The sequence below is a fragment of the Thalassophryne amazonica genome, chromosome 15 (genome assembly GCF_902500255.1).
Source record: "Thalassophryne amazonica chromosome 15, fThaAma1.1, whole genome shotgun sequence".
Classification (NCBI taxonomy): domain Eukaryota; kingdom Metazoa; phylum Chordata; class Actinopteri; order Batrachoidiformes; family Batrachoididae; genus Thalassophryne; species Thalassophryne amazonica.
In genome coordinates this window covers 13,773,647-13,801,400 of record NC_047117.1, presented here as the reverse complement: position 1 = coordinate 13,801,400, position 27,754 = coordinate 13,773,647, and the positions used below count along the sequence as shown (strand labels likewise).

Here is a 27,754-nt window from a genome sequence, read left to right as displayed (position 1 = left end):
GAACAAACAGGTGTGAATCAGGTGTCCCCTATTTAAGGATGAAGCCAGCACCTGTTGAACATGCTTTTCTCTTTGAAAGTCTGAGGAAAATGGGACGTTCAAGACATTGTTCAGAAGAACAGCGTAGTTTGATTAAAAAGTTGATTGGAGAGGGGAAAACTTATACGCAGGTGCAAAAAAAAAAATTATAGGCTGTTCATCTACAACAGGAGTGGCAAAGTTCGGTCCTCGAGAGCCACATTCCTGACACTCTTAGTTGTCTCCCTGCTCCAACACACCTGAATCCAATGAAAGACCTTGGCCACCCCTGATCTACAATGATCTCCAATGCTTTAAAATGGACAAAAAAAACAAAAAAAAAAACAGAGACGCGTGGAAGAAAGCGGAAAACAACCATCAAAATGGATAGAAGAATAACCAGAATGGCAAAGGCTCACCCATTGATCAGCTCCAGGATGATCGTAGACAGTCTGGAGTTACCTGTAAGTGCTGTGACAGTTAGAAGACGCCTGTGTGAAGCTAATTTATTTGCAAGAATCCCCCGCAAAGTCCCTCTGTTAAATAAAAGACGTGCAGAAGAGGTTACAATTTGCCAAAGAACACATCAACTGGCCTTAAGAGAAATGGAGGAATAGTTTGTGGACTGATGAGAGTAAAATTGTTCTTTTTGGGTCCAAGGGACGCAGACAGTTTGTGAGACGACCCCCAAACTCTGAATTCAAGCCACAGTTCACAGTGAAGACAGTGAAGCATGGTGGTGCAAGCATCATGATATGGGCATGTTTCTCCTACTATGGTGTTGGGCCTATATCGCATACCAGGTATCATGGATCAGTTTGGATATGTCAAAATACTTGAACAGGTCATGTTGCCTTATGCTGAAGAGGACATGCCCTTGAAATGGGTGTTTCAACAACACAATGACCCCAAGCACACTAGTAAACAAGCAAAATCTTGGTTCCAAGCCAACAAAATTAATGCCTCGCAGATGTGAAGAAATTATGAAAACTGTGGTTATACAACTAAATACTAGTTTAGTGAGTCACAGGATTGTTAAAAAAGCAGTTTGAACATAATAGTTTTGAGTTTGTAGCATCAACAGCAGATGCTACTATTATTGTGAACACCCCCTTTTCTACTTTGTTTTACTTAATAGCCCAATTTCATAGCCTTAAGAGTGTGCATATCATGAATTTGTGAGAATCTACTGAATCTTGTTTCCCATGTAACAATAAGAAATATACTCAAAACCTGGATTAATCTTTTTAGTCACAGAGCACTACTATTATTCTGAACACTATTGTACTTTAAGACTCAATAAAATGTTGTTCAATTTCAATTCAGTTTCAATTAATCGGCTTATAAAGCGCCAAATCACAACAAAAGCCGTCTCAAAGTGCCTCACATAGAACAGTTCAACATAAAAAATGTAAATAAATAAATAAAAATTAAAACATTCAAATACATAATTAAAAAAGGAACTAAAAGAATAAAACAGATAAAAAATAAAAACTATTCATAAGAAAGAGAATAAAAATAGGCTTTAAGTCTTTACTTAAAAATGTCCACGGACTCTGACTGCCTCACAGTTGCAGGAAGAACGTTCCACAGAGCGGGTGCATGATAAGAAAAAGCTCTTTGACCCTCTGACATAGAAAACCTGTAAAGCCTACTTTTAATACACAAAAATTCATAAGAGGTATCGATAAGGAATTGGATCGATAAGCGGAATCAGTAATGGTATCGATATCGATCAAATCTTATTGATACCCATCCCTAGTCATGACCGAAAGAACTCGATCGCAGATACAAGGCCGAAATGGGCTTCCTTAGGGGGGTGGCTGGTGTCTCCCTTAGAGATAGGGTGAGAAACCCAGTCATCCATGGGGAGCTCAGAGTAGAGCTGCACGCAAATTGTTATGACTTCTCAAACTGTATGATGTGGAAACTGTGATTGAGTTATTTATAGTTCTTCTATGTTGAAATAGTTTAGTTTGTTCGTGATGGCCAAATTTGGGAATGGTTATGTCGTTTACTCCAGTGGGATGTTCTCAGAACATTACGGGAGTGTACAATTTATAGCTGGGATGGTGTCCATGGCTCTCACCAGCGCAGTTGAGCATAGGGGACCCATTATGCTGTGATTTACATCTCCTATGCTGTGATTTTAATCAGCATATGGGCACTTTTCTGTTTTTTTTTTTTTTTTTTTTTTTTTTTTTTTTTTTTTTTAAAGGAGATGTTGCATGTTATTTAACATCCCAGTTAGCAACACAAAGTGGCCCTCAAAATGCAGGAAATAGTGCTTCAAAGGGTTATAAATTTAAAACTTTTCTCTGGGGGATGCCCCCAGATCCTCCTACAATGCTCGTGCCTGCAACACTCGTCACGCGGCAATGCCCAGCTAAATTTCCCCCTATGCTGTGAAAAAATCCTGGTGAGAACCCTGGTGTCTTAGATGTTCCCAGAACATCCTGAATGTTCCATGCACATCTGCTATTGGAATCCCACTGCACAAGAAAGAACTCCACATTGTGACTGTACGGGAACATTCCAGCAATGTTTTGAAGCAACATCCTTTACACCAGTTGGCTGGTTCTCAGGCCATTGTGGGATCATTCAAATTGTAGATCTTTCATTGTTTGGTGGACTGGTGCTGGTTAGCAATTTATGGACCTACTTTACATTCTGCCACAATGTTTTTTTTATGCAATGTCTTTGCTATATAGACTGTGCTGTTCAGGTTCACAGCAATGTTCAAAGACGGTTGATTTTATATGTTTACCTATTGTACTAGGTGTGGATTAAGCTATAGCTTTTAGTTTAAACACTGAAGAATCACCTTTGTATTTGGTGTGCTTAAAACCATTTGTCACCTAAATCACTCACTCTGGAGGTATTTTCTTTGGCTGTGTTACATTTGACGTGCATCAACTACTGAACTACTAAGCCTTTTCTACCCAGGTTATCCCTGTATTTGTGATTGGCTTTCCAGAACTAATTCTTTGTTAGCGGATGGATTTAGACCAGTGTTTGTTAGCACAAGGTTTTGTTGAGCATGTGCTCGGCACTTGCAGAGAATGTGCAGGAAATGGGAACACAACAGGCAAACCATTCCATCGCAAGGCACTAACGATCAAATGATTAAAAAATGTGTCCCCCACTGACTCAGTTTGGCAAACCAAGTGACAACTATAAACTATAAACAAACTGAAACTAATATTATTGGCACTGACAACTAGCACAGACGTCCTGTGTGAGAGTGGACTTATTTGTGTTTAGCAGATACCGAATGGACTGTTCCTGTGAAATATGTTAATTTAGTTTGAGTTATTCCCAAAGGGATCTCTGGTGGCTCATGTTAGTTGTGTCCATCTCTTTCTTTTTGTTTTCATTTTACATTTTTTTAAGTTATAATTGACGGTCTGCCGTTTCTTCAGCTCTTTGATGCTACCATTAGCAAATATGTAGCACTGGAGTGTCATTTGACCCCCAAATTGCATGCTGGGAAACTGAGTTTTGCATTGTGTCATGGCAAACCTATTTTAACTCATGTGGGTCAAAATCCTTAATTGTTTCCAGACAAGGATCATTTTGGTTACACTGGCGATACAAGATTGTGAATTCTTTATCTGAATAACCAACAAATAAAATTATAGTGGTGTACAACCCCTGGCAAAAATTATGGAATCATCAGCCTCGGAGGATGTTCATTCAGTTGTTTAATTTTGTAGAAAAAAAGCAGATCACAGACATGACACAAAACTAAAGTCATTTCAAATGGCAACTTTCTGCCTTTAAGAAACACTAAGAAATCAGGAAAAAAAAATTGTGGCAGTCAGTAACGGTTAGTTTTTTAGACCAAGCAGCGGGGAAAAAAATATGGACTCACTCAATTCTGAGGAAAAAATTATGGAATCACCCTGTAAATTTTCATCCCCAAAACTAACACCTGCATCAAATCAGATCTGCTCGTTAGTCTGCATCTAAAAAGGAGTGATCACACCTTGGAGAGCTGTTGCACCAAGTGGACTGACATGAATCATGGCTCCAACATAAGAGATGTCAATTGAAACAAAGGAGAGGATTATCAAACTCTTAAAAGAGGGTAAATCATCACGCAGTGTTGCAAAAGATGTTGGTTGTTCACAGTCAGCTGTGTCTAAACTCTGGACCAAATACAAACAACATGGGAAGGTTGTTAAAGGCAAACATACTGGTAGACCAAGGAAGACATCAAAGCATCAAGACAGAAAACTTAAAGCACTGTGTCTCAAAAATCGAAAATGCACAACAAAACAAATGAGGAACGAATGGGAGGAAACTGGAGTCAACGTCTGTGACCAAACTGTAAGAAACTGCCTAAAGGAAATGGGATTTACATACAGAAAAGCTAAACGAAAGCCATCATTAACACCTAAACAGAAAAAAACAAGGTTACAATGGGCTAAGGAAAAGCAATCGTGGACTGTGGATGACTGGATGAAAGTCATATTCAGTGATGAATCTCGAATCTGCATTGGGCAAGGTGATGATGCTGGAACTTTTGTTTGGTGCCGTTCCAATGAGATTTATAAAGATGACTGCCTGAAGAGAACATGTACATTTCCACAGTCATTGATGATATGGGGCTGCATGTCAGGTAAAGGCACTGGGGAGATGGCTGTCATTACATCATCAATAAATGCACAAGTTTATGTTGATATTTTGGACACTTTTCTTATCCCATCAGTTGAAAGGATGTCTGGGGGTGATGAAATCATTTTTCAAGATGATAATGCATCTTGCCATAGAGCAAAAACTGTGAAAACATTCCTTGCAAAAAGACACATAGGGTCAATGTCATGGCCTGCAAATAGTCCGGATCTTAATCCAATTGAAAATCTTTGGTGGAAGTTGAAGAAAATGGTCCATGACAAGGCTCCAACCTGCAAAGCTGATCTGGCAACAGCAATCAGAGAAAGTTGGAGCCAGATTGATGAAGAGTACTGTTTGTCACTCATTAAGTCCATGCCTCAGAGACTGCAAGCTGTTATAAAAGCCAGAGGTGGTGCAACAAAATACTAGTGATGTGTTGGAGCGTTCTTTTGTTTTTCATGATTCCATAATTTTTTCCTCAGAATTGACTGATTCCATATTTTTTTCCCTCTGCTTGGTCTAAAAAAGTAACCGTTACTGACTGCCACAATTTTTATTTCTGATTTATTATAGTGTTTCTTAAAGGCAGAACATTTCCATTTGAAATGACTTTAGTTTTGTGTCATGTCTGTGATCTGCTTTTTTTCTACAAAATTAAACAACTGAATGAACATCCTCCGAGGCCGGTGATTCCATAATGTTTGCCAGGGGTTGTAGAAGAAAATCCTATTTGTGAATTAAATGGATAAAAAAAAAAAAAAATCACAAGAGACTTCAGCTTGAAACATTGTGAGGAAACACATCACTTCAAATTGTTAACACAAATTATTCAACCACTAAAGAATATCTTGTTTAAATAAAAAAAAAAACAATAAATTTTTGTTCAGTTATTTAAATGAAATAACTGAGCATAATAAAGTAAATGAGCATAATAAAGTAGCATTTTGCGGAAGACCACACAGACGTAGTCAAGTATTGATCCAGTGAACTTCTGCCTGTTCCACCAACTGAGCCACACTCACTGTCCTCATCCCAAATTATCTTTCGTCTATCGTGTTTTCCCTTTATGTCAATATTTCTGACAAAGACTGACTCTTAATTTGGGAGGTCATTACATGTTATTTTCTTTCTTTCTGTGGTTTATTGAGTTGGACTCAGATGGTGGGGTTAATCAATCAATCAATCAATCAATTTTATTTATATAGCGCCAAATCACAACAAACAGTTGCCCCAAGACGCTTTATATTGTAAGGCAAGGCCATACAATAATTACGTAAAAACCCCAACGGTCAAAACGACCCCCTGTGAGCAAGCACTTGGCGACAGTGGGAAGGAAAAACTCCCTTTTAACAGGAAGAAACCTCCAGCAGAACCAGGCTCAGGGAGGGGCAGTCTTCTGCTGGGACTGGTTGGGGCTGAGGGAGAGAATCAGGAAAAAGACATGCTGTGAAAGAGAGCAGAGATCAATCACTAATGATTAAATGCAGAGTGGTGCATCATGGGAACCCCCCAGCAGTCTAAGTCTATAGCAGCATAACTAAGGGATGGTTCAGGGTCACCTGATCCAGCCCTAACTATAAGCTTTAGCAAAAAGGAAAGTTTTAAGCCTAATCTTAAAAGTAGAGAGGGTGTCTGTCTCCCTGATCTGAATTGGGAGCTGGTTCCACAGGAGAGGAGCCTGAAAGCTGAAGGCTCTGCCTCCCATTCTACTCTTACAAACCCTAGGAACTACAAGTAAGCCTGCAGTCTGAGAGCGAAGCGCTCTATTGGGGTGATATGGTACTATGAGGTCCCTAGGATAAGATGGGACCTGATTATTCAAAACCTTATAAGTAAGAAGAAGAATTTTAAATTCTATTCTAGAATTAACAGGAAGCCAATGAAGAGAGGCCAATATGTGTGAGACATGCTCTCTCCTTCTAGTCCCTGTCAGTACTCTAGCTGCAGCATTTTGAATTAACTGAAGGCTTTTCAGGGAACTTTTAGGACAACCTGATAATAATGACTTACAGTAGTCCAGCCTAGAGGAAATAAATGCATGAATTAGTTTTTCAGCATCACTCTGAGACAAGACCTTTCTAATTTTAGAGATATTGCGTAAATGCAAAAAAAGCAGTCCTACATATTTGTTTAATATGCGCATTGAATGACATATCCTGATCAAAAATGACTCCAAGATTTCTCACAGTATTACTAGAGGTCAGGGTAATGACATCCAGAGTAAGGATCTGGTTAGACACCATGTTTCTAAGATTTGTGGGGCCAAGTACAATAACTTCAGTTTTATCTGAGTTTAAAAGCAGGAAATTAGAGGTCATCCATGTCTTTATGTCTGTAAGACAATCCTACAGTTTAGCTAATTGGTGTGTGTCCTCTGGCTTCATGGATAGATAAAGCTGGGTATCATCTGCGTAACAATGAAAATTTAAGCAATGCCGTCTAATAATACTGCCTAAGGGAAACATGTATAAAGTGAATAAAATTGGTCCTAGCACAGAACCTAAACAACAAAAAAGAAAGCAGCATGAGTTATAATCATTTGTGTAAAGAAAGTACACCACTTTGGGATGAAGGTGGTGGAGCACGCATTTCTGAACCGAGAAAGGTGGCAAAATGATCCCTGGATACTCCTGTATGTAAGTCTCTCGCAATAAAGACATTAATTGCCAGAAGCGGTGTGTGGCTGCAAGGACAATGCCCAAATCTGGCCATATTTAGCCATTTTAATTAGTTGATAGAGTTTAGTTTTGTTTTTTAATTAGTGCAATACTTGAAAATATTACATTTATTCAAACACTAATCTGTCAAGTTTAATTTTCTTGAAATAATTATTGATGCTTGAATTATTTTGAATTAGCTTTACTAAATTGGTTTAAGGTAGTCATTTTACTTAACATATTTGATTTTACTGCCTTACCAGGTTATACAGCATTGCATATTTATTTAACATCATGTAGTGGCCCCAAATAATGACTTAATGATTTAAAGTTTACCCTTCTTTTTGTGTATGCTCACAACATGAAGGCAGCCCCTGGGTGTGTGCCTCTGACTTTTTTTTTTAAGTTGCACCTTGTGGTGCGAAGTAGCAGCACTTATTAGGAAAACAAAAAATATATAACGTAATGCTAAAGTACCCTTGGTCATATGAGCATTATGTTCTTCAAAATTTGCAGGAATTAATTCTTGAGATCCTATTGTCTTACATACAATTTGTACATGTTCAGTAAAGCCCCTTTATCAATCAATCAATCAAAAACAATATTTCCGTTTTCACAGCGTCTGCAGGAGGCCTTGCATGTGCGTGTACATGCGCTTTTAACAAGAGCGGAAGTTGAGCAAATCAAGGAATATTATTAGCAATTGCAGGTATTAATGAGACAAATTTAATTCCATAGTAAATTAGCCTTGAGTTAGCGGAAGTTAACGAGCATGCTGACATCCGCAAAATGTCTTGTAAATCACTCCAGAGGTGTTATTAGGTACCAAAAACAGCATTTTCAGTTTTAGAAGTGTTTATTTCTCGCTTGCTTTTACATAATATATGCGAAAGGTGTTATTTGTAGCCAAAACCGAAGTGAGCTTAGCAGCTAGAGACACCAGGAAGTAACGTCACCATGCTAACATCTGCTAAATGTTTTGTAAATCCTCCCAGAGGTGTTATTGGGTTACAAAAACAGTGTTTTCAGTTTTAGAAGTGTTTATTTCTCATTAGCTTTTACATAATATATGCGAAAGGTGTTATTTGTAGCCAAAAACAAAGTGAGGTTAGCAGCTAGCGACACCAGGAAGTGACATCACCATGCTAACATCTGCTAAATGTTTTGTCAATCCTTCCAGAGGTGTTATTGGGTTACAAAAACAATGTTTTCAGTTTTAGAAGTGTTTATTTCTCACTAGCTTTTACATAATATACGAGAAAGGTGTTATTTGTAGCCAAAAAACGAAGTGAAGTTAGCAGCTAGCAACACCAGGAGGTGACGTCTCCACACTAACATCTGTGACATCATACCATAATATTAGGAGCAGAATGTGACTTTTTAACCTCTTAAAATAGGTCAAGGTTAGCCATTTATGAACTTATCCAATGTCTGTGTCCCAAGAATGTTCGCTGTGAATTTGAAATCTCTGGCAGTAATTGGACTGGACTTGTGCTGAGCAGAGACAGACAGACAGACGGACGGACAGATTGACAAAAAGCCTTCACAATACCCAGTGGCCGTATTTGATGACCTTGGGTAAAAATGTCAACAGCACACACCTAAGGCCGTGTTGTTAGCATACGGTTTAGGTGCCATAACTCCTGAATCAACTTAATTTACATCAAAGCACATAGCAGCTGTTGACTGTATAATAATTAGTTTTGACTTAAGACTAAACCTGGCAACTGTGTTTCACTAAATTAATCTGTTTCAGCTTTAAAAAATTGTATTTTCATATCTAACATACTGTTAGAAGAATAGCCAAGAACAATATCCACTTAAAATTTTATAATGAAGTGCTTTAATTGAATTTATTCACTGCAGAAACACATTTCTGCACAAGAAAAAACATAGCACAGTCATCTCACACAGTTTGACATCTACTGGTTAATGCTGATTACTGTAACTAGTTAACTCAAAGATTACAGCTGAGTAACAGCTAAAAACAGCCATTCTCCAGTGCTTTGGTTTGCCCTCTACTAAGCGACACAGTGAGGTTCTGGGATCATTCCTGTCTCTTTGCATGTGGATAAAATGCCTCAAAACATAAAGATGGATTTTGACAAAGATTTGTGAGGATATTAGGGAAGACCTCAGTCATGAACCCAAACACCGTCTTGGCAAGTGTCTATCACGAGCAGCTGTTTTGAGACTGCAAACAGACTTTTTTTTAATACAGTATGTGCCTTGTAAATCTGCTATTAGTACACAGTGCTACTGCAGAAAATGTTCCCCATTTATTAAGGAGACGTCCGATGACAGGAACATACTGGTCATGAGGTTAAAGATGCCGACAACAAACTGCAACCTGTGGTTCACCACGTCCCTGGTTTGAGACCCAGCCAGGAGACCTTTGATTCAGGAGTATCTCTGAGACTTATTCCCTGTCTCACTGTCACTATACTGTCTATTAAAGGAGAAGAGCCCAGACTGCATATTGCATGATGGATGGGTGGACAGCTCTGAAAAGGCTCCCGAGCAATATAGTCACTTGGAGATATTTGGACTGAAGCAGTCATGAGGTAAAGTTTAATTATGAGTTTGATATTTCTCTGATGCAGTGTTACATAAGATGATGGGACTCAGATGAAACACACGGACTCACCTGATAAAGATCCAAAAGCCTTTACATTCGTAGATGGTGCAACAAATCGAAAGATTGATTGTTATGTGTCGGACGCAGCCCGGAGAACCGACCAGCGTTTGAAGGACCCAGTATGAAATAAGCAGAGCACGGTACAAAGGATAACTAAATTTAATGACATAACAGTGAAGTGGAAAATACAACAAATGAGTGCGCGGTCTGGCGTGGTGGATTACGGTGCGCTCCTAGCAGCACAAACGGTCCGGAGCCAGAAACTGTTCGGACCCAAGGACCCCACCGACACCCCCCAGGTGGCCGCGACAAACCAAGTCTGTGAAAGAAGAAATCATCATGTGAGTCCACACTCCACACACAGAGAGACCGCTCCAAGGTGTATATAAACAGCAAACACTTCCTGGCTTAATTGCTAATCAGCTTCCCACCCTGCAGGCATGGAACACCCTGTTCACAAACTCCAACTGCAGTGGAAGCTGATTAAACGACTAACATAACAGCTCAATATAATAAGGTGTGAGGGACACCACATTTACTGACTGTATAAATGTTAGTCACAAAACCTAACGTACCTCAGGAAGTGTGCTGACAAGCGTGAGACCTCACCCCCTCCTCTTTCACAGACCATGGCATCAAACCTGGACGTTCTCTGCATCCACTGATGATCAATCAATCAATCAATCAACTTTTTTCTTGTATAGCGCCAAATCACAACAAACAGTTGCCCCAAGGCGCTCCACATTGCAAGGCAAGGCCATACAATAATTATGAAACACAGTCTACGTCTAAAGCAACATAACCAAGGGATGGTCCAGGGTCACCCGATCCAGCCCTAACTATAAGCCTTAGCGAAAAGGAAAGTTTTAAGCCTAATCTTAAAAGTAGAGAGGGTATCTGTCTCCCTGATCTGAATTGGGAGCTGGTTCCACAGGAGAGGAGCCTGAAAGCTGAAGGCTCTGCCTCCCATTCTACTCTTACAAACCCTAGGAACTACAAGTAAGCCCGCAGTCTGAGAGCGAAACGCTCTAATGGGGTAATATGGTACTACGAGGTCCCTAAGATAAGATGGGACCTGATTATTCAAAACCTTATAAGTAAGAAGAAGAATTTTAAATTCTATTCTAGCATTAACAGGAAGCCAATGAAGGGAGGCCAACACGGGTGAGATATGCTCTCTCCTGCTAGTCCCCGTCAGTACTCTAGCTGCAGCATTCTGAACCAACTGAAGGCTTTTTAGGGAACTTTTAGGACAACCTGATAATAATGAATTACAATAGTCCAGCCTAGAGGAAATAAATGCATGAATTAGTTTTTCAGCATCACTCTGAGACAAGACCTTTCTGATTTTAGAGATATTGCGTAAATGCAAAAAGGCAGTCCTACATATTTGTTTAATATGCGCTTTGAATGACATATCCTGATCAAAAATAACTCCAAGATTTCTCACAGTATTACTAGAGATCAGGGAAATGCCATCCAGAGTAACGATCTGGTTAGACACCATGCTTCTAAGATTTGTGGGGCCAAGTACAATAACTTCAGTTTTATCTGAGTTTAAAAGCAGGAAATTAGAGGTCATCCATGTCTTTATGTCTGTAAGACAATCCTGCAATTTAGCTAATTGGTGCGTATCCTCTGGCTTCATGGATAGATAAAGCTGGGTATCATCTGCGTAACAATGAAAATTTAAGCAATACCGTCTAATAATACTGCCCAAGGGAAGCATGTATAAAGTGAATAAAATTGGTCCTAGCACAGAACCTTGTGGAACTCCATAATTAACTTTAGTCTGTGAAGAAGATTCCCCATTTACATGAACAAACTGTAATCTATTAGACAAATATGATTCAAACCACCGCAGCGCAATGCCTTTAATACCTATGACATGCTCTAATCTCTGTAATAAAATTTTATGGTCAACAGTATCAAAAGCAGCACTGAGGTCCAACAGAACAAGCACAGAGATAAGTCCACTGTCCGAAGCCATAAGAAGATCATTTGTAACCTTCACTAATGCTGTTTCTGTACTATGATGAATTCTAAAACCTGACTGAAACTCTTCAAATAGACCATTCCTCTGCAGGTGATCAGTTAGCTGTTTTACAACTACCCTCTCAAGAATCTTTGAGAGAAAAGGAAGGTTGGAGATTGGCCTATAATTAGCTAAGATAGCTGGGTCAAGTGATGGCTTTTTAAGTAATGGTTTAATTACTGCCACCTTAAAGGCCTGTGGTACATAACCAACTAACAAAGATAGATTGATCATATTTAAGATTGAAGCATTAAATAATGGTAGGACTTCCTTGAGCAGCCTGGCAGGAATGGGGTCTAATAAGCATGTTGATGGTTTGGATGAAGTAACTAATGAAAATAACTCAGACAGAACAATCGGAGAGAAAGAGTCTAACCAAATACCGGCATCACTGAAAGCAGCCAAAGATAACGATACATCTTTGGGATGGTTATGAGTAATTTTTTTCTCTAATAGTCAAAATTTTGTTAGCAAAGAAAGTCATGAAGTCATTACTAGTTAAAGTTAATGGAATACTCAGCTCAATAGAGCTCTGACTCTTTGTCAGCCTGGCTACAGTGCTGAAAAGAAACCTGGGGTTGTTCTTATTTTCTTCAATTAGTGATGAGTAGAAAGATGTCCTAGCTTCACGAAGGGCTTTCTTATAGAGCAACAAACTCTTTTTCCAGGCTAAGTGAAGATCTTCTAAATTAGTGAGACGCCATTTCCTCTCCAACTTACGGGTTATCAGCTTTAAGCTACGAGTTTGTGAGTTATACCACGGAGTCAGACACTTCTGATTTAAAGCTCTCTTTTTCAGAGGAGCTACAGCATCCAAAGTTGTCTTCAATGAGGATGTAAAACTATTGACAAGATACTCTAACTCCCTTACAGAGTTTAGGTAGCTACTCTGCTCTGTGTTGGTATATGACATTAGAGAACATAAAGAAGGAATCATATCCTTAAACCTAGTTACAGCGCTTTCTGAAAGACTTCTAGTGTAATGAAACTTATTCCCCACTGCAGGGTAGTCCATCAGGGTAAATGTAAATGTTATTAAAAAATGATCAGACAAAAGGGAGTTTTCAGGGAATACTGTTAAGTCTTCTATTTCCATACCATAAGTCAGAACAAGATCTAAAATATGATTAAAGTGGTGGGTGGACTCATTTACTTTTTGAGCAAAGCCGATAGAGTCTAATAATAGATTAAATGCAGTGTTGAGGCTGTCATTCTCAGCATCTGTGTGGATGTTAAAATCGCCCACTATAATTATCTTATCTGAGCTAAGCACTAAGTCAGACAAAAGGTCTGAAAATTCACAGAGAAACTCACAGTAACGACCAGGTGGACGATAGATAATAACAAATAAAACTGGTTTTTGGGACTTCCAATTTGGATGGACAAGACTAAGAGACAAGCTTTCAAATGAATTAAAGCTCTGTCTAGGTTTTTGATTAATTAATAAGCTGGAATGGAAGATTGCTGCTAATCCTCCGCCCCGGCCCGTGCTACGAGCATTCTGACAGTTAGTGTGACTCGGGGGTGTTGACTCATTTAAACTAACATATTCATCCTGCTGTAACCAAGTTTCTGTTAGGCAGAATAAATCAATACGTTGATCAATTATTATATCATTTACCAACAGGGACTTAGAAGAAAGAGACCTAATGTTTAATAGACCACATTTAACTGTTTTAGTCTGTGGTGCAATTGAAGGTGCTCTATTATTTTTTCTTTTTGAATTTTTATGCTTAAATAGATTTTTGCTAGTTATTGGTGGTCTGGGAGCAGGCCACCAATGAGATGGCTCTCGAGACGACGATCTCACCCGTCTGGTCACAAGGTTGAGTCTCTGGCAAATACACACTGTGTACTCCAGACTTAAATGCCACCATGTTCCAATCCGTGTAGATGCACCACAGCTGTGAGTCCTGACGAGCCGCACCTGATCAGCCTCAGGTGATCAGGGTGAGGTCCTGGTAACTCAGCCACACAGCCACTCAGTCCCAAATGTGCACCACCTGGAAGGAAAACCAAAAGACAGAAACAGAAGACAAACAAAAGCCAGCCAGGCACGCCAGCCACAACATTGATAGTCTTTCAAAAGATAAACAGTCCACAATCCAGACAATGGTCCAACAATATGCATACAAATTGGGGTTAGCAATTTCAAAAATGGACGTGCAAAGGTGAGGTGATCTGTGATCCGACACATCTATGAAAAAATGGAAGGTCTTTCAACAAAAAGAAAACTGTCACTGGTTTGGTGATGGAGAAATTACACAGTGCAAAAACTGGATAGGAAGGCAGGACAATCTGACAATAGGTGAGTATTTGGTTACCACTATACGTAGCGTATGGCTAATGAGGTGGTGATCAGCAGCTGTGTGGTTAGGTGACTGAGGATGGTGGGAAGAACAGGAGGCGTGGCAGGTATTGAGGGTCTTACAGAGACGGCAGTGCAGATCAGTGAGGAATTTATTGACCGTCAAATAAAACTAGGCCAGCTCAAGTTTGGGAGCATGCACTGCTCTTAGATTTTGCCACATTCATTACACCATGGAACCACTTTGTGTCTTGGATGACAACCACCCAGCAGAGCAACAGCCCATTCCCACCTCTTGAAAGTAGTCATCTATCTGTCATAGCAGGCAGAATGTGTATGTCCCTGTGGCCTTCTCCAGCCACTGGTGTTCTCACCACTGAAGCACCAGTGCGTTGGATGATGCACTAAGAAATGCAGCACATGACCAAATGTAGGATGGACCCTCACAATGTAAGTGATACTCCTCATCATGAGTCTCCCTAAGTAACTATTCGCTTGACGCAAAGTCATGCCATCGGTACACAAGGGTCCTTCAAAGAGATCTACTACCGAAGGCTCTAGTTGTCATCTTTGGTCACTGGATACTGTCCAAGACTCAGAAGCATACATTTACCATAGGAAGCACCTGGGACAGCTAATGAAAATCTTTAGTTGACTAGTCGGGTACCATTAGTCATCAACTAGTCAAGTAGTTGCCGAATAAATGTGACATTGAATGAGTTATACGACGTCTAAGACCAAGCTTTACTAAATTATAAATACCTTTTTAATGATATGAGATAGAAACTTAGTTTTTTGATGAAAAGTTAACTCTGCAGATTTTCGAGCCAGCCATCGGCCATCTTTGCATTTGTCATAGAAGCTGTGTGATGACGTGCGCAATGTGAGTGTCCAGTCGGAATTGGTTCACCGTCACATGGTTTTCCAAAATCCAATCGTAGGGCAGATTTCCCTCACATGAAAAGCCAAAGATCGTTTTCAGGAGTGGTATGTTACTAGTTGGCCCATTTGAATAGCCCCTGGGTCCTCCAATGACTACATACTATTGGGCTCCAAATGCGCCCTGCGCCATTATGCACAGCGATCAGTGAAAGTAGACGGAGCAGACGGAGAGCCTCTGATGACAATCTCACGTGCTCAAACAAAGAGTGTGTAACTATCAGGATTGCTCCACTAGTTTGCATGTGAATGTTACTGGATAACTCTGTTGCTTTTACCATGAAGACAAAAAAACGCATAGACCATTTTGTATATATTGTTCAAAATGTGCATTTGTGTTTCTTGTTTGAACCTTTTTGTTGTACAGTCTGTCACACAAGACCTTAAATTACCTTTATAAAGTGTCAAAACAGTTGTTTATTATAGTTTGCTGTGTGTTTTGAATAAATGTGTGTGGAAAATTATTTTCTGCTTTACTTTTTCCTTGCTTATTTTTGATTGTAAACCTTTATTACACTTATAAAACACAACAAAAGCATATATATTATGAAAGCACAGGTTGTTCTGAAAAAAAGACATAAAACTTGATTGTGGGATGCAGGGAGAGCTGTTAACAGCAATAATAAAACATTTATGCCTGGCGAGTGAACTGTCCAAAAAATGCCCTCGGACCCCAGAGGGTTAAGACAATTCAAATCTTTATTGTGAAACTCAAATGTGACATTTATTTGAACAAATACAAGCACAAAATAACAAATGCAAAAAGCAACATTAGCATGAAGACAAAACCTGCATTCAGTAACTAGGCTAAGACTACCCGTTTGAGCGGACTAATTCACCTGCCGAGATTCACACACTTTCTTCCCTGAGTGAAAGGAGTGATGACAGCTCCAGCAGGTCTATTCTTTTAAGGTTTAAATGAGCTTAATAAATGGCTTTCAACTAGTCGACTAATAAATAATAGTCGACTAGTCGGATGTTAGCTACTTGTAGTCGACTATTACGATTAGATGTCCAATCCCTACTAAAGACTTGAACTTCATTTCCTGTAAGACTCCAGCAGACTCAACATTCCATAAGTTCCTCCCATTCATTGGTGAATCTCAAATGGTAAGGACCAAGAGGTAGAAACATCACTGCCCAGATCAGTTAGTCTCTACAAGTTCCACAATTTCATGCCATGCAGATACTTTTCTGGAGGATGAGTCCTTCTAGCAATTGACAGCATGGATCGTAGTCTTGATCTACAGGACAGAACCAGGTCCGTTGATTCCTCACTTATCTTCTCATATTCTGGCGTCACATGCAACATTTGTCCAGCAATCTTAGTTGCTTCCGAGGCCAACTAGAGATCTAGATCTGGTGGACTCACAGTGAGTGCGGCTCTCGTTTGCTTTTTGTTTACTGTCCTCTGTGCAGAAAGTTGCCATAACCTTTGCCGTTGTGTTTAGTCACTGAAATCAAATCAAATCAAATAAATTTTATTTATATAGCGCCAAATCACAACAAACAGTTGCCCCAAGGCGCTTTATATTGTAAGGAAAAAGCCATACAATAATTACAGAAAAACCCCAACGGTCAAAACAACCCCCTGTGAGCAAGCACTTGGCGACAGTGGGAAGGAAAAACTCCCTTTTAACAGGAAGAAACCTCCAGCAGAACCAGGCTCAGGAGGGGCAGTATATGATGTCAAATTTAAAGAGAGTAGCGCCATCTTTAATCTTCCTTCAGTGCTTTGGGCAGGCTTTTATTCTGTAAAATTGCATTTGTTGAACTAGTATTGTGATGTGTTTTTGCTTTTGCATTTGATGTATTTTGTGTGTCAAACCCTCGATCTTGCTTAGTTTGCTGGTTTATTTTGCAATACTAGTTTGTTTGACCTTTGTGCAGGTTTTAGTTGGGGGCGGGGTTACTTAGCTGACTTTGTCGGGCCAACACGTATCTGCTCCATCTGCTTTAAATATTGACATTGCACATCGCTGCCCTCATCACCTCTTGCTTCTCGTTACACAGCGGTAGCTGCGTCCTCTTCCTTTGTGCCGCCTCTCATCTTCTGCTCTTTCCCACATTCTTAATTAGTGTTTCTTTCTTTTTGGTCCGCGGCTCTGTCTTCAGTCGCCCAACGCGCTCGGCTCCTCCCCTGCAGCTCACACATCTCTTCCACATGGTTCTTTCTCCTGCCCGTTCCTGATAGTGTGACTGTTCTTTACGTTTTAGTCCAGATCTGTGCTGCTCCCTCCAAACTTCCATATTTTCTTAATCTGATTGCTGTAAACAAAGATTTGATTTGACATTAAATCGCACGTGTGTGTGTTTGTGTGAGTGTATGTGTAAGAGAGAGGGAATAAAACCACTGACTTAGTTTTGGTGGTGTATTATTTATTGCCGTGCTCCCTCACGAGTAAAGCTGTTTTTAGGCATCTTTGTGTGTGCATAAGCGCATGTTGTGTTTGCGCGTTGCTTGACGTTCCCTGCATTTGTCTAAATGATGTTATTAGTGAATCTGAGAATGTGGAAATCTGTTTGCGTACGTGCTGTAATGATTGCATATTCATCTGTGGACTTGCGTGATTTGATGAGAAGATGCAGGTCTGCGTCAACATCTCTTTTCTTCTTTTATAATTCAGGAACCACTCTAGTGAATATCCTCTCCCTCTTTCCCTCTGCAGTCGTCTAAAAACACTCTCAACTCCGTTATTCTCCACTTAGCTCTTGGAAAATGTCTCTCCTCACCCCTCCTCCTTTCTCTAACTTCTTCCTTCTCACGTTTCTTCTCTTCTACACTCCATTCACATCCCTTCCTCTCCACACATCCTTGTGTCCCCCATCCTCTCTCCTCCTGTTTTCCTCTCCCATATTTCCCTTGTTCTCCTTTCCCATTCCTTCCAGTGCTCACATTCCTTTTCCTGCGCTCCCATCTTCTCTCTTCATCCGACTTCTTCCCTGCTATCGCTTCCCTTCTCCCTTGTCCTGTCCTCTGTTTCCTTTCCCATCTTCTCTCTTTCAATTCCTGTCAAATCCTCACATTCCCTCTGCTACAATCCCACCTTCTCTCTTCTCCCGACCGCTCCTCTCCTATTTTTCTCTTCTCCCTTTTCCCATCCTTGACTCTTCTATTTTTTTCCTGCCTTCTCCCTTCCTCTCCCATTTTCCTCTCCTGTTCTGTCCTTTCCACCCCCTCATATCATATTCACTATTACTCTCCTGTCATGTTCTTGATTTTTTTTTCTTTTCCTTTCCATATCCCCAAGTTCTCCTCCCTTATTTTCCTCTGCTAGTTTCCGTCCCAGTCTCCTCCTTTCCCCTTCTCAACATTTATGTTCTCTTGTCTAATCTTCTATTTTCTTCTCTTCTCTTGAGTCCTCTCATCTCTTGATCGAACCTGTCTTCCCCTACTTTACTGTGCTCCATTCTACTCTGTGCTCCACTCCTCTTGTCTATGCTTCTTGTGCTCTACTCTTCTTTCCTGTCCTCTTTTCTCTTCTTTAGCACATCTATCTGAAGACATCCACATAGTGACCCATCTGACATGTTGTCTTTGTGTGGATGTAGTTGTGCACTTCGGGTTCTCTGGTGATGCACTGGGAATCAGGGTTTGCGTGAACGGTTTGCTCCAGGACACATTTGCCACTTCTGACTGGGGGATCCCGAGGTGTTCCCAGGCCAGTGTGGAGATATAATCGCTACACCTGGTCCTGGGTCTTCCCCAGGGTCTCCCCCCAGCTGGATGTGCCTGGAACATCTCCCTAGGGAGGTGCCCAGGAGGCATCTTTACCAGATGCCCAAACCACCTCAGCTGGCTCCTCTCAACGTGAAGAAGCAGAGGCTCTACTCTGAGCTCCTCAAGAATGACTGAGCTTCTCACCCTGTCTCTAATGGAGACACCAGCCACTCTCCTGAGGAAGCCCATTTTGGCCCCTTGTACCCACAATCTAGTTCTTTCAGTCATGACCCAACCCTCATGACCATAGTGAGAGCAGGAAAGAAGATTGACTCATAGATTGAGAGCTTCACCTTTCAACAGTGTGGTAGAGAAAATGCAATACCGCCCCTGCTGCACCGATTCTCAGGCAATCTCACGCTCCATTTTTCCCTCACTCTTGAACAAGACTCAGATACTTGAACTCCTTCACTTGGAGCAAGACCTCATGCCCTACCCGGAGTAAGCAATCTAAAGGTTTCCTGCTGAGAACCATGGCCTCAGATTTAGAGGTCCTGATCTTCATCCCAGTTGCTCCACACTTGGCTGTGAACCGATCCAGTGAGTGCTGGAAGTCACAGTCCGATGAAGCTGACAGGACCACATCATCTGCATAAAGCAGCAATGAGACCCTGACCCCACAAAACTGAAGACCCTCCTCCCCTTGAAAAATGTATGAAATTCATGAAAGCAGAAAGAAGATTGAAAGGAGACAAAACAGCTAGAAGCTGCCTCTGTATTTTTTTAAAAAGAAGCAGGTTTACTTTGAAGTGTATTGAGTAGAAAAAAGATTTCAATATTTTGCAATGCCTGAAAACTGTGAAAAGAAGCTCTGTATACCTGTTTGTTTTTGTTTTTAAAATGCATATTTATTCAAAAACTATTTGATTTCTAGACTATTGCAACAATAATAATTATAATAATCACTTTTATTTTTGTTATTGCTAATTGTTTCCTTCCTTATGCTTAAGGACATTTTGGGGTCAGACACAATTTGTGCAAAATTTTCTTAAATTCAGTTCAATTTCATTGCAATTTATTTCATTTATATAGCACCAAATCACAACAAAGGCAATAGACACTTCATACAAGTAAGGTCTAACCTTACCAACCACTAGAGCAAGCACACAGGCAACATCGAGTGTCCTCGGTCCCACTGTGAAGGGGTTTGCCAGGAGAGATCTTGGTATGAGGATGTTTCAAAAGAAACAAACCCCAACTAAAACCTCCACAAAGCGCCTAGGCACCAGGGCGTATGAAGAAAATGATGCAACTTCTCCCAGTGCTGTGGGGAGACATCTCCTCTGTAGCAGCACTCAGCTGGGTTATCCACCAGATCAGCAGTGTCATCCACCAGATAGTTCTGATCCTGGACCCCAGCAACAACACCATCAATGGGCTAAAAGAATCCAGTGAAACTGCATCATTGTAAATTGGTCCACTGGGGAGAAGAAAAAGATCTCTCACTGCTCCGCTTACTCAAACTTGAGAAGTCGGGCAGGAGATCAAAGGCAGTATTTGAGGAGAGGAAGGGTCACCATCTTGAAGAGAGCCCCTCGGATACAAAGTCAGTAATGTTAAGGGTGCAGCTTTAGACCCCGGGTCTGGGGCCCACTGCACTCTTGTAGAAGGAAATTCAAGGCAAATGGAAAAAAAAAAAGCAACAGTGCTAAGGAAAAACTCCCTCTGATGATATTGAGGAAGAAACCTGAAGCAGACCAGACTCAATAGTTACAACGTGTTCACAAAGTTTTACAAAGCTGATGAAAGAGAAAACAGGAAATCAAACAACATCAAAAACAAGGTGCAATTGTGAGATGACCATGCAAGCAGGCAGGGGGTCATACAGCTCCCTGGGGTGCACGGCCAGCGTTCATCCATCATGCTGTCAGTGGGCCTGTCACTGCGGCAACGGTTATAGACTGCACTGTGCTGCACCAGCTTCAGGCATGGCATGTTGTGGTCAGTCCAGCACACTGTGGTTTGCAGCTGTCAATCTTGTGTGATGCCATCAGTACCTCGGACAGAGAGAAAAAGAGCAGAATCAGTCGGCTGGAAAAACTCAACCTAAGGGCCCTGTCCCACTGGCGTTTAGGAGGATTTGCATATGGATTGTGCACAAAATTGGCTCATACTCACTTAACATCTGCAATATGCGTGAAACATGCTTCTATGAGTCGGCCGACACCCACACACATCCACAATTATCCACAGAGGCACGTTTTTCCGTTACCAGGATTTTTGAGCTGCACAAAATTTTGGCTGCGGATGACATCCGCCTTGCATACGCGATACATACTCAATACATACACAGTACATACTCAATCTATGCACTGTATATTCGCCGTCATCTGCTGATATCCGCAACTGACAGGGATATGCGGCTTGGCAGTGGACTGGGACAGTGTGTAAAATGGATATTTTGCGTGCCCATCATGTCCACATCACGAACTAAAATAAGTTGTAGCGACTGCATACAGATTGGCCACGAATAAAGCATTTTTATTATGATTGCTTTGCATCTGATTTGCGGCGGATGCAAATCAGATGCGCTGTGTTCACAGCTGGACGCCGTTCTTTGTTCTACCGGCTGCCACGCGCGCTGCGCTGGATGCTGCCCATATTTATAAATAATTATTTTGTGGCAGATTAATCATTTTATTCTGCAAAATGCCTGTTGAAAACGGCTCTAATCACCTCCTGCATCACAGAGGACGCTCCAGCTGGGCCGTTCGCACGCGTGCACGCTGCAGAAAGCATTTTGAGCCGTCTAAAAAGGTAATTATTTGACTTGTTTACATTGTCAAGGCTTGATAAAACAGTTGCGTGTCTTTCCTTGTCTGCAACTGTTACAGTATTTATTCCTATGTTTATAACAGTTTTAACTTCTTGTCATAATCGTTCAGAGGAGCTGCGCTCTGATGCGATCCGCTGACATCACCACTCGCCCTGTTCACTGCTTCTTTATTCCAATCAACTTGTCCAAGTCCAGCAAATGCTCCAGAGGCTGTATTGTTGGTGTGAATAGTGATGCCAAAAGGAGCGAGTGTGCTTCATTTATGACCACAATGCAGATGCTGTGCACGCGCAACACGTGCGCGATGCATCATAATACACCCGTAATGATAATCGCAATGCATCGGATCCGTTTCCTCACTACATGCATTATACAACCGTGATTGTTCATCATATATTCGCTATATATTATTAATATATCCGTAATTCATACTGGGACATTTGTCGTTTTTGGCCATTTTTGTTGTGGACGACAATGAACGCCCGTACTTTGTATACTCAATTCATGCGCAATTAATCCTCTCCACAGTGGGACAGGGCCCTTAGGTACAATTCATCATCAGTAAATCGACAGGAATGCAGAGAGAATACTCAGGTGATCGCAGGCCGCTAGCCCTAAGCTTTTCTAACCAACCCGAAATTTAGATGAAGTAAATGGACTGCATTTGTATAGCAATTTTCCATCTGCATCACATGCTCAAAGCGATTTACAAACGAATGCCTCACATTCAACCAGATGTGAGGGTGCTGCTTTACAAGGTACTCACTACCCACCGGAAGCAACTAGGGGACTAAGGACCTTGCCCAAGGGCCCTTAGTGATTTTCCGGTCAGGCTGGGATTTGAACAGAGGATCCTCTGATCTCAAGCCCAACGCTTAACCACTAGACTATCACCTCCCCTGAGGTGAGGCCAAGACCTGTTCCATGGCTAATAAAATTAATTTAAAAAGATAGGAAGCATAGTACCATACTATGCCAGTATGCTAGCCATACGAGAGGGAGAATAAATGCATCTTAAGTCTGGACTTGAATGTCTCTACAGAATTTGACTGTTTTATCTATGTAGAGAGGTCATTCCATAAAACAGGTGCACAATAAGAGAAGCTGTCCTGAAGCCACTCCTTTGATATCTTGGCTGTGTGTTTAGGGTCATTGTCCTGCTGATAGATGAACCGTCATCTCAGTCTGAGGTCAAGAGCGCTCTGGAGCAGGTTTCATCCATAATGTCTCTGTACATTTCTGCATTCATCTTTCCCTCAATCCTGTCTAGTCTCCCAGTTCCTGCCGCTGACAAACATCCCCACAGCATGATGCTGTCACTGTAGGGATGGTGCCTGGTTACCTCAAAACATGACGCCTGGCATTTCCACCAAAGAGTTCAATCTTTGTCTGATCAGACCAGAGAATTTTATTTCTCATGGTCTGAGAGCCCTTCAGGTGCCTTTTGGCAAACTCCAGGTGGGCTGCCATGTGCCTTTTACGAAGGAGTGGCTTCCGTATGGCCACTCTACCATACAGGCCTGATTGGTGGATTGCTGCAGAGATGGTTGTCCTTCTGGAAGGTTCTCCTCTGTCCACAGAGGAATGCTGGAGCTCGGACAGAGTGACCAACAGACTTTGACTAAGGTCCTTCTCCCCCAGTTGCTCAGTTTAGATGGGCGGCCAGCTCTAGGATGAGTCCTGGTGGATCCAAACTTCTTCCATTTACAAATGATGAAGCCACTGTGCTCACTGGGACCTCCAAAGCAGCAGAAATGTTTCTGTAGCCTTCCCCAGATTTGTGCCTTGAAACAATCCTGTCTCAGAGGTCTACAAACAATTCCTTTGACTTCGTGCTTGGTTTGTGCTCTGACATGCACTGTCAACTGTTGGACCTTATAAGTAGACAGGTGTGTGTTTTTCCAAATCATGACGAATCAACTGAATTTACCCTAGGTGGACTCTAATTAAGCTGTAGAAACTCTTTAATCTTAAAATCTTAAATCTCTTAAATCTTTAAAAAAAAGTTTTTTTCACATTGTTATTATGGGCTATTGTGTGTAGAATTTTGAGAGGAAAAAATGAATTTAATCCATTTTTGAATAAGGCTGGAACATAAAAAATGTGGAAAATTTCAGTTCTGTGAATACTTTCTGGATGCTCTGTATGAGTGCTGAACTGTGGCATGGTGTCTGTACGAATTATGGATAAATTATGGTGTGTTACACCACTTGTCAAAAGCCGAACTCTTTGTCATTTGTGTTCCTAAAAGGACAATTCAAAGCCCAAATATAAACAAAGTGACTGCAAGCTGTAAGCACAGTTATGGCAGCTTTATTTTGGGTTTCCTGCAGTGACTTGTGACTGCAAAAACTTTGGAATCTTAAAATAAACCTGACTCTCTGTAACTCCTCCTCTTAGGTTAAGTTAACTGGGAGTGTTGTGCACGCGTGCACATGTACGTGCATTTGTATATTGAGGGTCTGAGAGGGCGTTTGAGCAGAATTATGCTAATGTCTGTTTTTTTGGCATAAGTGAGGACGTGCCTGGTGCCACAGAGGGAGCTTTTTTTTTCTTCTTACTGAACCTGAGTGAAGTGTAAAGTAACAGATACAGAAAAACACAAAGAGATGGAATCAGCGAGTTCAGTCCTTTTGAAGTGCAATTTCATCCTCTCTGCTTCCCACTTCTCTGCCTTTTTGTACCATTCAAGGCAGGGGAGTTAAATCTCTGCAGGAGCCGCTTCCGAGTGTGATGGCCAGAGCGGAGGGCTTTTCGTTAAACGAAGGCACGGGACTCAAGCCACTGTATAAAGTTTGCACGCATGCACGCATGCACACATGCATGTCAAACATGAGAGTGTGTGTGTCTGCAGAGACCGGAGCTGACAGCTGATTTTCCACGTGTGTTTATGATGACTTTGATGTTTTGTGAGTCACGTTCTTTGATGCCTTCTCTGGTGGTGCTGCAATAGTGTGTGTGTGTGTGTGTGTGTGTGTGTGTGTGTGTGTGTGTGTGTGTGTGTGTGTGTGTGTGTGTGTGTGTGTGTGTGTGTGTGTGTGTGTGTGTGTATTCGGGGGGTGGTAAACCTTGTGAAGAGGTTTGATGTTTGTGTTTTCTTCAGTTTCTTTCCCAAGACTCACACTTCTTTCCTCCCCTCCTCTCGCTGCAGCAGGTATCTGTCTCACTCAGAAGAGTGGAGCCATTTTTCTTCTTCTCCCCTCAGCCTTTTTTTGTTGTTTTCTTTGTCTTCTCCTTCCTCTATCTCTCTCTCTCCTCTCGTAGAAGCAGTACCGCTGTCTTTTTGTTGTTTCCGAGGAGAAACTCAGTCTACACTTTATGCAAACATACATTCTGCAATTATTAGCAACTTATTTCACACTCACTTTAGGTTTCATTACCCTCTCCCTGCCCTCCAGAGGATGTAAGGTTTTGTGATCAGATCCTTATAGATTCCTGCCTGTTTCAATTTCAATTCAATTTATTTCATTTATATAGCGCCAAATCACAACAAAGTTGCCTCAAGGTGCTTTACACAAGTAAGGTCTAATCTTACCAACCCCTAGAGCAAGCACACAGGTGACAGTGGTAAGAAAAAACTCCCTCTGATGATTTGAGGAAGAAACCTCAAGCAGACCAGACTCAAAGGGGTGACCCTCTGTTTGTGCCAGACTAACAGCACAATTGACAATACAAATATACAGGAAAAGTTTGTTTGCTAGAGCTCCTTCAACATTTTTCACAAGGTAACCCTCAGATTTTAAGATTTTTGCTCAGATTTAAAAAAAATTTAACTCAACCTAGATTCCTAGAACAAAACATTTTCTGCCTCATTTGTCTGTTTGTTCTCAGCAGACCAAAAATACACAAATAGCTTTCAATCACATTTGCTGGAGAGCTAGGTCTCGAACCTTGAGGCAAGAAAGAGTTGTTTAGGTTTTTCTTAAAAAGATGTCAAATTTCAGGTTTGTTCTGCCATAGCGCACATGGAAGACTCAAGCTGCTCCACTAGTTTCTCCAGTCCACATACTGTATTTTCCAGAGTATAAGTCGCACCTGTCAAAAGCTGCCTCTTAAAGAGGAAAAAACATATATAATTTCAATTCCATTTCAGAATTACATTTATATATAGCGCCAGATCACAACAAAGTCGACCCAAGACTCTTCACGGGAGCAGGTTCCACCAGACCCAGCTCAGTTGGTCGGTCATCCACTCTGGTCACCACCACAACAAATAACAATTAAACTTTAAACAAATAACATCAGCAATATGGATAAAAAGAAGTGTTAGAGTAAAAGTCACACTGTTTTTCTGTATTATCAGCTCCTTAATTTGGGATTTGTTTAAAATAAAAAAAATAATTTGTACACATTTTTGTTGTCCCTTTGTCTTGCCAATCAGTACAAGTCCATTTCTTCTTCCTTACTGTTCATCTTCTTGTCCAGCTCACTATATGCCTTTTCCTTAGCTTTTGCCACTTCTCTTTGCATTTGCATTATGCTGCATCTCCTGTCTACTTTCTTCATCTATCCTAATTCTTTTTCGCCAACCTCTTTCTCCTTATGCTTTCCTGGATATCTTTGTTCCACCACCAAGTCTTCTTGTCTTCCTTGCGCTGTCCAAATGTCACACCTAGGACCTTTGTAACTGTCTCCCTCACCACATCAGCAGTACTTTTCCAGTTGTCCAAAACTGCTTCCCCTCCATCCACTACCTCTGTCGTCTGATTACTGAATTTCACGTCTTACTCCTTCAACTTCCACAATCTGATATTTTGTTGAGCTCTCACTTTCTTCTTCTTCTTCTTCTTCACCTCTAAAGTCATCCTACAAACCACCATCCTGTGCTGTCTAGCTACACTCTCTCCTGACACCACCTCCAATGTTTTTCACTTCCATCTCCTACAAAGAATGTAGTCCACCTGTGTGCACCTTCCTCCACTCTTATATATTATCCAATACTCCTCCTTTTTCTTATAATAGGTATTCACCACAGCCATTTCCATCTTCTTTTGCAAAATCAACTGCTATCTGTCCTTCCACAGTCTTGTCCTTGATGTCACATCTACCCAGTACTTCCTCATCACCTCTGTTCCCTTCGCCAACATACCCATTGAAGTCTGCTCCTATCACTACTCTTTCATGCTGGGGGACACTCTCCACCACCTCATCTAACTCACTCCAGAAATCTTCTTTTTCTTTGTCTTGCAACCTACCTGTGGGACATATGCACTGATGACATTGATCATCACCCCTTCAATTTCCAACTTCATCACCCTGTCTCATCACCCTGTCAGACACTTGCTTAACTTCCAACACACTCTCAGCATACTCTTCTTTTAAAATGACCTCAACACCATTTCTCTTCCTATTCTCACCATGATACAACAACCTGATCTCTCCCCCCAAGGTCCTGGCCTTACTACTTCCCTTCCACTTGGTCTCTTGCATACACAATATGCATGTGCAATGCACTCCCAAATCTGCCTCCTCCCTTGTGCCATAATCCTGGGACCTAACATACCTCTGAAAACTTTTTTATTCTACTCCACAAGCTGTGCCAACAGCAGGCACTGCTTTTTTTTGTATCCATTTCATTCATTGTTTTGGTCATTCTGCCAAATCAAACCACTTTTTATGAGGGTGCCAGCAATCATATGAATTGCTGACAGCTGAGTCTGCATCCAACATTAATATCAAATACATTAAGTTGTAAAATTACCAGCATGGAGAGTAAACATAACAATAAGATAATCAATATAATAATAAGCATGTGAATGAGGCACGTTCAAAAATTTTGAAGCTGTGTAACAATTCATTTAATTTGCTAAGTTTTATCATCATGACATAAAATTATTTTCATGTTTACACATTTCTTAATACAGTCCAGGTTATATGGTTGATTTTACTGTCCATTCATACAGTAGTGTTCAGAATAATAGTAGTGCTATGTGACTAAAAAGATTAATCCAGGTTTTGAGTATATTTCTTATTCTTACATGGGAAACAAGGTACCAGTAGATTCAGTAGACTCTCACAAATCCAACAAGACCAAGCATTCAT

The 27,754-nt window shown here is 41.0% G+C and overlaps 1 protein-coding gene and 1 long non-coding RNA gene across 4 annotated transcripts in view; both read left to right on the top strand.

Annotated features, from left to right (window-relative positions):
- grin2ab (glutamate receptor, ionotropic, N-methyl D-aspartate 2A, b) overlaps positions 1-27,754 on the top strand; it is a 320,679-nt gene that overhangs the window by 181,700 nt on the left and 111,225 nt on the right. The gene's annotated exons all lie outside the window — the stretch shown is intronic.
- LOC117525495 lies at positions 1,923-27,555 on the top strand. Its single transcript, XR_004565069.1, has 3 exons — positions 1,923-1,934; positions 17,654-17,658; positions 27,402-27,555. It is a non-coding gene; the product is annotated as an uncharacterized LOC117525495 (long non-coding RNA).